General features: G+C 39.3%; 1 protein-coding gene across 1 annotated transcript in view; it reads right to left on the bottom strand.

The window, feature by feature from the left end:
- The window catches only part of LOC308693246 (uncharacterized protein), a gene marked incomplete at its 3' end in the record, with an annotated part of 76,961 nt that extends 64,949 nt beyond the window's left edge, over positions 1–12,012 (bottom strand). Inside the window, exons 1-2 of the mRNA XM_081370040.1 lie at positions 11,861–12,012; positions 10,454–10,706 (exon numbers count right to left, since the gene is read on the bottom strand). The remainder of the gene's footprint in view (positions 1–10,453; positions 10,707–11,860) is intronic.

Here is a 12,012-nt window from a genome sequence, read left to right as displayed (position 1 = left end):
GTCGCTAAGGGGCACCAAAACGTACGTTGTGGGAGGAGCCTATTTTACAAAAAGGGCTATAAAGTTCATTTCAATCACAAAATCTCACATGGAGGGCAGTGGTACGGTCTTCTCTCCACTATGAACTCGCTCGTGTGATTTCAGAGATCTGGACCGAGTGAAACTCTTGTCACAATATGAGCACTTGTAAGGATTATCTCCAGTATGAATTCTTTGGTGCCGATTCAGATTGTCAGCTCTAGTAAAGCTCTTCCCACAGTCACAACACAAATAATCTCTCACTTCATCATGTGTTTTCTGATGCAGTTTAAAATGATCCAGTCGTGAAAAACTCTTTCCACAGAACAAACACACATAATGCCTCTCATCTGAATGAACTTTCAGGTGTTGATTTAGATTTGATGACGAAATAAACTCTTTACCACACTGATCACAGGTAAAAGGTTTTTTTCCAGAGTGAATGCGCAGATGACTTTTTAAACCAGTTGTATCTCTGAAACTCTTCCCACAATGAGTACACTGGTACGGCTTCTCTCCAGTATGAAGTCGCTCGTGTGATTTCAGGTGCTCCGACCGATTGAAACTCTTGTCACAGTATGAGCACTTGTAAGGATTTTCTCCGGTATGAAAACTTTGGTGCTGTCTCAGTTGTTCAGCTCTAGTAAAGCTCTTCCCACAGTCCAAACACACATGATCTCTCACTTCATTGTGTGTTTTCTGGTGCAGTTTAAAATGATCCAGCCTTGAAAAACTCTTTCCACAGAAAGAACACACATAAGGCCTTTCATCTGAATGAACTTTCAGGTGTTTGATTAGATGTGATGATGAAATAAAGTCTTTACCACACTGATCACAGGTAAATGGTTTCTCTCCAGTATGAATTCTTATGTGTGTTTTAAGGTGTCCTTTTTGTCTGAAACTCTTTCCACACTGAGGGCAGGTGTGCGGCTTATTAGCTGTGTTGCTCTGCTGTTCCTCCTCTGCTTCATTCAGTTCATGTTTTTGGGGTTTCATCTCCATCCAATCTAAAATAAAAATATTATGTTGTTAAAATAAGTTAAATTGTATTCTGATTTAAAAGAAAGCAATAGACTATCAAGTATCAGATTTTTGATGTGGCAAATTTGAGTTCTGTTATTCTCTTGTTAATCCATTTAAAATTTAGATGACAAAAGCTATTCAAGATTATGAGGTAATTCCATGTCAACTCAACCAGAGGTCCCCGGCCAAATTTGGATTTAAATTTTTTTTGTGAAAGAAATACATTAAAGAATGTCAAAATAATAAATGTCATGACTGTATATTAACTGTGTAATCCACTGTTTTGTAGAGGGGGATCAAAATTATTATTTTCACCTGAGATTTGGAGCCAAATTACAAGGATGTAAAAATTACTTCAGAAATAAGGCAGCATCGTTATTTTATTTTTACACAGAGATTGGTAGGTCAGGTTCCACTTCAGAGCGTAAGCGTGCCTTGAAGCGTGCCTCTCGCAGAAGTGATGGTGTCTACGACTGTTTGTGGTAAGTTCTCTGTGTCCCGTCCAGGGACTAGATATGGATTTTCCAGATGTCTGGACGGCGGTGTCATACGGTGCCCCGTCTCTGAGAAAGCAGATCCTTGACCAAGGAGGGTATTCGAGAAGACCATGAGTTCTGGGAACCAGGTACGGTTGGGCCAATAAGGGGCAACTTGCAAGACCTGCTCCTCGTCCTCCCTGACTTGGCACAGTGTCTGTGTGAGAAGGCTCACTGGGGGAAACGTATACTTGCGTAGGCCCCAGGGCCAGCTGTGTTCCAGCGCATCCATGCAGAGAGGCCCCTCGGTCAGGGAATAAAACCGGCAGTCGGAAGAGTCCGGAGAGGGAACAGGTCTTTAACTGTGCGAAAAGTGGTACCATCTTTGACCGCCTAGGGATGGAGTTTGGATTAAGTGACACAGGGATTAAGTGACCTGAAGCAACCTCAGATGCTTCTGACTCCATAGGAGGAGATGGCGGGCGAGTTGCGACATGTGGCAGGAGCGTAGACCAGCTTGTTGGTTGATGTATGCAACGGTAGCAGTGTTGTCCGTACAGACCAGACTTGCCTAGTAGCGGCTTTCTGAGGCGACTCAGCACAAGTTGTACTGCTAGCAACTCGAGGCAGTTGATGCCAATGCTGTTGGGGGTCTGTTCAGATCCCCCCAACTGCATGCCTGTTGTACGTGGCCCTACAACCGGTGGTGGCGGCAAGTAAGTTTGGCAGAACATAGTCAAAGGATAATTTAAGAAATGAATTGATGAAAAATTAAGCGTAGCGTCATTTCTGGCAGGTCACATTAGTCAAGCTCACATCAGCTGACACTCCTTCAGTATTATCAGCAGCTATTGCGTTTCTCTAGAGCTAATTAAATGGCAAAACTCAGCATGCAAACCACATCATCTCACAAGGAATCTTGCAATCAGGAATTTAGCGAGAATTTATCATTCCCCACAAGAATTTCAACTCTGATTCATTCAAGTTCGTGAACTTGAACTCGAGATTCGCCGCATTGATCATAAGCTGCCTGATTTGGAAGTGACCTCAGTCTGCCTTGCTGCTTGCATTGCTGCATTATTGACACAGGACCCGATGTGATTCACTCTTCATTCATCTCTGAAAGTCTTCACGAAGCTAAGCAAAGTTCCTTTTAATGCTTATTGCTAAAAGCTATCAGGGTATTGGTAACATGTTTGTTGCTAATGCTATCCCTGTTGCTTGGTCTTATCAAGTCATTTTCATTAAAATGCTCTTGCAAGACTTATGCGATCATATTGGCTATGTGCGTTACTTATCTGTTGTCATTGGCTCTTTGGTCATTGTCAACTGCTCGCGTTGCACATACTGTGCTTTTAGCACTATGCAGCACAGCTTCAAGCAGCTTGTGGTGATAGTTAGGAAATAACTATCCATGGTGCAAACGGAATAATTTCTGCTGTGGCACAGCTCTGAAAAGATAGTAAACAGTCACTATTCAGTTGAGTCAGTTCAGCGTTGATTCTGCCGGGTATCGGACACGCTTGGTCTATCTAGTTCTTGGAAACATGGCGTTCTTAAAGCTATAGTGTATTGGAAACATGCTTGTGCTTAAGGCTATCTGGTTGCTATTGGAAACATGCTCAGATTTTTTTTAAAGCTTTAAAGGGGGGCTCGACCAAAAAAGTTTGAGAACCACTGCTCTAAAAGCTGTTGTTATTTAGCCCAGTCGTTATTTGGAACTTGGCTGTGTTTTAGGCTTATATATGATGTCATTGTCACATCCTCACGGAGAGAAGACTCAATTTAACGAATAGGTGCCACTTCTAAGGGGGAGCGTGCCTCATTTTGAGAGGGTGCTCTCACAGAAATGATGGTCTCTATGGCATAATTTTTTTTGCGGTAGTTACAAGAACCTCCACGTCCCGTTCTTTTTAGAACCAGACCTAGAACTCTCTAAGGTCTAAATGCAAGTGCCATGTCTGGTTGGGCCAATAAGGGGCAACTAGCAAGACCTGCTCCATCTCCTCCTTGACTTTAGCACTATTGTGTGCAAGAAGGTTCACTGGGGAACACATTTCTGCGGGGGCCCCGGGGCCAGAGTTTTTTCTGTGTCAAGGGATGTCCACTCAGACAGGAGAAAAAAAAAAGAAGCTTCTGACTCTGAGTAGGAGGTTGCAATGCGAGGGAAGCATAGTGTAACGGTTGCAATGTCATCTTTTCAGACCAGTACAAATTTGCTGAGTAGCGGGGTCTCAAAGCGAGATGAACTGCAAGCAACTCGAGGCAATGAATGCCAATGCAGTCGGAGGGCCGCCCAGACCTCCGTTACTGCATACCCTTTGTATGTGGCCCGTCGGCCGGTATTGATGGACACTCGTTCTATGGACCGTTGGCCCGGAGAAACAATAGGACTGTTACGGATCTGTTAGGGTTTTGCGACAGGCCAGGGTGCTTTCACACGGATCGTGCCATCTGCCACGGCCACCTCGGGACTCAGCCGTTAAGTCGTTAAGTCTTCATATGGAGGAAGCCGAGAGGCTGTGTCTACCATATGCCCCAGGAGCTTCTGAAGAGTTTCAGTGGGACCCTTTCTCACTTCTATACAGCACTAACCATCCACAAACTCTTTTTCAGAGATGCAGTGCACTGTATCCATCTCCAAACTACAAGAGAGTTCCTAAGCCTGTGGACGAGTTTACTCTTTACTCTCAGAGCCGACAGACTCGTATGTCAGACTCATTTCAGTGCAAATTAATTACGTCAAAAACGATTTAATACTGCAAATAGCCTACTAGTTTTTTATGTTTATTTATAATTCATTTAGGCGGACAACAAGGCTACCAAGTACTGCGCACAGTGCGCAGCTAATTAATTTAACGTTTTTTTTTCTAACGTCATTTTTAGTCGATTTTAGCCGATTTTTAGTCGAAAACTTCAGGACTTCAGTCGACCAAGATTTTCTTTGGTTGAGTACAGCCCTAAACCTGGCAAGTATCTTCATTCACCAACTTGCAACACAGACTGCCTTGCTAAATCACACGTTGGATATGCGGAATGGAAAAAATTAAAATAAAAATAAAAATAAAAGAGGACTTGAACCGTGAAAGACTTGAGGACCGTGAACCAGTGCTGAAGCGGCCACATATGAAGCAATCCCAGCGGCATTACTGAGGCTGTGAATGCCATATGCCCCAGGAGCCTCTGATAAAGTTTCAGTGGGGCCGCTGTCCTGATTTTGGGTGTATTCAAGCAGTTGAACACTGACCAGACACGTTCCTCTGTGAGGCGTGCCGTCTGGTGGAACGAGTCCAGCTTCATACCGAGAAAAGAGATTTTTTTTTGTATTTGTTTATGTTAATGAACATTTGTATAAAATACTAAATGTAAACAAGCCAGATTATAGCAACATTGCTAATTTACATCTGCAGTCCCTAGGCAAGTACACACAAGAACAAATACTCAGCTATACACACTACAAAGAGACAATACCCCAAACACATTATTCAAATTTCTAAGAATTTTTTACACAACTGATTCATCATAAGCCACTTCTTCAGATGATCTTTAAAAGCGTGATAAGTAGAACATTGTTTTATTGACTGCAGTAAACTATTCCAATATTTGCTCCCTATTACAGATAATACTTTCTGACCAAAAGATGTTCGCCTTTATGGCACTTCACAATCCTCTCTAATGACAGACCTGGTACTAACACCACAATCTGTCCTCTGTTTTATAAACTCATTTAACAGAGGTGGAACTAGCCCATGCCAGACCTTATGAATAAAACAAATTGTTCAATATTTTTTTTTTATTTTATTTTTTTTAGAATTTGACAGGAATGAAATGAGACGGGTTTTTTTTTATCCAATACTTTTATCGCCTTCTTATACAGTGATTCTATTATCTTTAGAGTTTTGTCACCTATGAATGACCAAGTATTAAAACAATACTGAATATGTGAAAAATTCATTGAATGTAAACACAACCTGGCAGCACCGACTGTCAAGAATGGCCTAATGTACTTGAAATTCTTTAAATTAAATTTTACAATATTAGACAACTTTTTTACGTGACTTTTAAAAGTTAGAGTAGAATCCAAAGTAACCCCAAGATACGTAAACTCTTTAAGAATTTCAAGCTCCTCCCCTCTCAGGAAAACATTTGAATGTGTCATCTCTACTAACTGTTGCAAACATCATACACACAGTTTTTTTTGTGTGTGTTCAATAATAAACCTGTCCTGGTTATCCAATCCTGAATAACGGTCATAGCAGAAGCCAAAGTAATCAAAGCTTTTTCAAAATTCTTAGCATTGGTTAAAATAACTACATCACCTGCATACATCTGAACATTTACATCTTCACATACTCCAGGTAGATCATGAATATTGAGTGAAAATAGAATTGCCCCTAAAATAGAGCCTTGTGAAACCCTCTTGGGACAAGCAAGGTAAGAAGATTTTGTACCATCAATACACACAAATTGTTTCCTATTTGAAAGATATGATTTTATCCAAAGTTTTGCTTCCTCTGAAATGTTTTAATTTGTTAGTTAAGATAAAAGCACCTGATGGTCCGCAGTGTCGACTGCCTTCTTTAGACCTAAAAAGACAGCACCAACACACGCACTCTTATCTAATAAGCATTTGACTTTCTCAACAAACAAACAATTTGCTGAATCTGTTGAATAATTGCTGCAAAAAACAAATTGTATTGGATGTAAAGAAGTAAAACCCTTATTTAGATGATTGGTCAAAAGCTTAGCAACACATTTTTCTGCTACCTTAAATATAATCAGAAGGATGCTAGTTGACCTATAATTTTTCAAATTTGATTTATGTCCTGTAGCCACCTTGCTGCTTGCCTAAAGGACAAATTTACAATGTGTGTTATTGGGCGTACTAAATAATATTTATTTGTTTTTTAAAAATTTGTATCAAGCCCATTGCCTCCTTTGCTTTTGAGTTTTTTAATGCATCAATAATAAGTCTCTAAGTAATGTCCTTTGTGGTAAAAAGCTGGTGTAATTCATCATCTGAATTTATAAAATGTGTATTAAAATTAGTAGCTATAGTTAAAGAATCCTTTACTAAAATATTGTTCATTTTAAGTTCAAACCTTTTATCAATGTTCTATTGTTTTCCAGCTAATTTATTAATGGTTTGCCATAGGGCTGCACGATTATGACAAAAATCATAATTGCCGATTATTCCCTTGAAATTCTAATTGCGATTATTAATTACGATTATTACAATTTACATTGAATATATATATATATATATATATATATATATATATATATATATATATATGTATATATAATAGGCTATATATATATATGCATATTATTATACATGTCTACTTAAAAATTGTGAACACACACACTGTCCCCCTTTACTTAACATACACATAAATTGTAAGAATATGACTAATAGTAAAGACTACTAAAAAATAAACATTAGGCCTATGCTAAAGCTGTTAAATAGCAGTCCCAGACTAGCTTTTGTTAATACAATGTTGGTATGAGCGAGCCACCACAGTCTTTTAAAAATATTAAAAACAACACAAAGTGAAAATAAAGTGGCATTTTGGGGTTAATATTGAAACGACAGTTACCATGGTGAATACATAATATTAACAAGAACTGTTAATGAAACATGGAAACTGCTCCTGGTGAATAGAATGGAAATCATACCTGCATGCAAGTCCTTCTCAGCTAACACACGACATACCAGTAACGTGATTTATTGGTATTTTACTTTTATTCCGTGACTTACTAATTTACACCGTAACAACGTTGCATGCTCGTAGTTTCCTTTGCACTTTATACACAGCGCCCGTCGCCTCATTTGCGCGTACAATGGAAGAGCTAACGGCTGATATGACAGGAACGTCCGTTTTTCTGAGGTGAAAGACTTTATTTCAGCGTACACATACGTCACTGCCTGGTAGTTGCTGGGTTTTCTGAAGTAGTTGGGATTCGCCTCTCATAACATGCTCTAAATGCACGCAAAGTGGATTTTTTTTTTTTTTTTTTTTGTAATCGCGGCTTTGAACGATTACGTAATCGTGGCATCCATAATCGTAATCGCGATTAGAAATTCGATTAATTGTGCAGCCCTAGTTTGCCAGATTTTTCCCATCCCCTTTTGACCCCTCAATAATGTTCATTAAAAAAAACCTGGCTTTGGCCTTTCGTAAAGTCTATTACTTTATTCCTCATAGAATCACATTTATATCGATCAGTAATAAGACCAGATTTAAATGATTTTTTAAGGAGCTGATCTCTATCCTTCTAGCCTGGGTTTCCCCATGCTGCCTTGCACGCAGCACGATTTTATTCACGCTGCTAGGCAGCCTGGACACCATGGACCAAATTTTCCCCTCAAAAAGGGAACCAATCACAGAACGGGGAGGGAGCAGCAAGACGATGACGACGTCTATGCGACACACCGAAGCAGTTTGTTTATATCTTATGGATCCAACATGGCATCAGACGCGAAGTTACCTTTCGATGCCGCCTTAGATAGTGTTCTGAGTAGTTTAGAACGCAAGTTTATTTCCTCGTCGAATTTCTGTCGCTCTACATACGTCATCTGGTATAATTGAAATGATTGGCTATGAGCTACGTACAGGCGCTCAGGGCATTCGTAAACCACGCCTCAAATACGAGAAAATGAACATGTGGTTCCCAGACCACGTCTCAATGAGAAAGAGGTCTGACGTTAGCCAGGCTACTATCCTTTATCAATTTCCTACATTCAATGTTAACCCAGGGCAACAATCCTCTGCACGGGGGGCAAGTTTGCTCTTTTTCCAGGTGACCTAAAGGCCCAACTGGATGAGGTACTGCCCAGCCCTGAGGTTCTGCTGTCAATACAGGAGCAGTCTCGTTCAGCAAAGAGCATTGTTACACCCCTACTTGAGTCTCGACCGCACACCTAGAGCGCCGAACGACGCTGGTTTGCCGTGACAACACGCGCTGTCAGCCAGCAGCTCAACGGCACGCTGAGCAGCTCAAGCCTTTACGAGAAAGGTAAAACGAACACCGTGCCAACGTGGTCATGCTCTCATGACCACATGAACCACCCACGAAAGCAGTCTTAGCATGCTTAAGCCCAGGCATGTGAAACAGTGACCGTCAAATGAGGATAGGACAAGATCACACCCAGCAACACACGGTTTGAATGACATCTTGAAAAAGACGCAGTGTCAAACAGTGTATGCTCTTTCAGGAAAGCGCTCTCTCTGGTGCCGAAGCACACATGGGAATGACCGCGACTACACTACACAAACAGGACGATAGTGCGTCGAACCAAGCGTTGTCCTGAAGAAGCAGACTAGTTTTCTTTTCTTCTTTCTTTTTTTTGGTCTTATCTGAACACGCTCAGATAAGATTGCAGAGCAGGGACAGTAGAACCACTCGGCTCAGAAGTGAAAAGCAAATATGCGACGCACCTGCTGCTCATTATATGCTTGTGCTGCGAGGCAGAGCACGTGATGCAATTATTGCATGCCAATGTGCATTGGCTCGTTTTGTAACATTTGATGTAGACTGGTCTCTCAAAGCGATCCCCAAATCCGTCAGTCAGTCGACGTACGTTAAATGTGACCGAGTGAAAGGGAACAAGATACATTTCTAGTTTCAATATTATTTTTTCTTCAGACTTTCCCCTCTATATGCAATAAGTATCATCTGTGTGCAAAGTGAACCACATTTAGTTTTCGACCATTCAAATTGGGTAAAACTTAACAAATTGAACATGGAGCCACATTAAGTTTCCAATATATCTGGGATTGAAGCATGTTGTGCCTTTAAAATAAAGACACCACAATAAATGTTTGGTAAAAACCAGAATCTAAAAGGATATTAAGATACCTATAATACTTCTGGTGTTGCAGACATTCAAACTTCAGGCAAAAAACACAAGTGCTTTTTCCCATTTTTGAATTGGATTAGCTAAAATCCAACAAAGATTGCTAAAGTCAACAGATTTTACTAATAGACCTACCAATCTCTGTGTAAAAATAAAATAATGATGCTGCCATCTTTCTGAAGTCATTTTTATACCACTGTAATTTGGCTCCACATCTCAGGTGAAAATTGTCATTTTGACCCCCTCAACAAATCAGTGGATTACTCAGTGTTACGACCTGTGTTTGTGTATCTTTTCTATTGCTGTGTGTTTTTTTCTGTTTGATTCCTGATAGATTGACCAATGATGGGGGGTGCGAACGCCATTGGTTGCCCAGACGGGGAGCGGCCGTTATAAGGACGCTGCTGGCACTCGTGTTATCCATTGTAAAATCTGAACACGTTCACTTATGTCTAACAAAACACCCTATGATTGCGGAGCGTAGGGGTGTCCTGCCTCTTCTTGAAAACCCTTTTGAGCTCTGTTTTCTGTGAGGGAGGCAAGTTAAATGTATTTTATTTTGTTATTGGATTAGGTTATTTAATTTCTCCTCTTTTCTTTTTATATTTGTTCTGATTGTTATTTTAGACTTTGGACAGCCTGAGGAGATGCTCTACATTTCACTTGTTAATCTTTAATCAATGTAATACTTTTTCTGCTTAGTTTTGTGTATTTGTTTGATTTTCACCCGGAGTGATCCGTTTGCTGGGATTCCATTACCCTTCTTTCTTTTATTTTATTACAACCTTTTTTTTTATTCTATATTCCCCCTAGACGCTCAGTCAGTATACATCTGTGACATTTCATATTTTGGCTCTCATCACTATTTTTGTTTGTCTTTATTAAAAAAAAAATATTAACATCAAAAATTTGCACCAGGGGAGTTTCTGAAATTCGGTTGATTTGACATGGAATGACCCTTTGACCATTTAGATGCATTTTCTGTATCATTTATCATCTAATGTGTTGAACTGAAGCTTTGTTACCTTAACTTTTCACAACAGTCAACAATGAAGAATCAAGAATGGACACCAACCTGTTTGTTGCTCAGCATCTTCATGTTTTATTCTGGATGGTTCTGGATCAGTCATGTCTTCAATCTCCTCTTTAATAAACTCCATCTTTAACAGTCACACAGATTTCAGCTGGATGATGTTATATTCTCAATATGATATTGAATATGATGTGAAATTAAAAATTAGTTTTTATTTGTGAATTGTTGTGTGAGGGGCTTCACTGCAGGTGTGAACTGTGATCACTGTGTGATACTGACGCCCACAGGACCAGATCTGGAAAAATCAAAAACAAAGTACTAAATATATAATGAACTACTTTAATTACGTTAGTAAGTGAGCATATTTCCTGTTTTGACAAGTTTGTTAACTAGTATTATCATATAAAACAGACCTATAAGAAACAATCTACAGCATCTGTAATCGACATATATTCAATTCTTAAATTAACATTTCAATTAAACGTAGAAACGCTTTCCATGGGAACATTTAAGCAGTTGTATGTCCCGTATTTCTATCGACTGAATCATCTAATCGAAGCATCGTTCTTCTGAGTCGATTCTTTCGGTGAAATTGTTTGCAAGACGGTGTCGCCCATGATTTCATACACAATATTATGGTTGTGCATTGCTGCCACATACATATTATTTTTCCTCTCAATTATGTCGTAATAACGAGATATGTCGTTAAAACATCTTTTCTCATAATAATAATAATAATAATAATAATAATATGTTTTGTTGATTTAACTACATATTTTCGCGTAATAACTAGATGTTATGTTGTTAAAACGAAATATGTTCACGTAATAACTGGATATTATACGACATTTTCTCGTAATAAGGAGATCTTTTGTTAAAATGAGATATTTTTCACTTTAAAACAACATATTTTCTCATAATAAGGACATGTTTTGTACAGTGACTTGTAATATGCCTTAATCCACATTTGAGAATTTATATAGCATATCGTGCCTTTATCTCACTTTACTAAAAGCATAAAATATCTTCCACTGCCGGTATCAATGGCAGTGCATTGTTGTGATTTACTGATGTACAGTTCACAGATAGCCTACTTCATCTAAACCAAACATTCCCAAACTTTGTGGGGCCATGGACTGCTTATAAGGTAACGTTAGAACATTTTCCAAGGACCCCTCATAATGAGCCAATAACAGCGATTAAACTCAAATTTAGTGGTGGGTGGGAGTAATAAACATTATTATTTTTTTATCGCGTATCCCCAAATTGTCTATGTTATGTCATTTTAACGACATAATATCGTTATTACGAGAAAATATGTCGTTAAAACGATCTAACATCTCGCTATTGCGATATAATTGAGTGGAAAAATAATATGAGGCAGTAATGCGCCACCGTAACGTTACAATATAAACAGATAATTTTGAGAGAGAAAAAAACATCTCTTACGTGTATGTAGAGTGGAAACAGCATCCAGCGAAAATACTCCACAGCCGTCCTTCACTCAAACTCTAATCTAGCCTCGTCGATTATTGTGAACTTGAACTGGTCTTCAAACGTTCAGCACTACGATCTTCTTCTTCATCATCTTCCTCTTCTTC

Source organism: Scardinius erythrophthalmus (genome assembly GCF_964197995.2).
Source record: "Scardinius erythrophthalmus genome assembly, chromosome: 7".
NCBI lineage: Eukaryota > Metazoa > Chordata > Actinopteri > Cypriniformes > Leuciscidae > Scardinius > Scardinius erythrophthalmus.
This window is presented reverse-complemented; position numbering and strand designations above follow the sequence as displayed.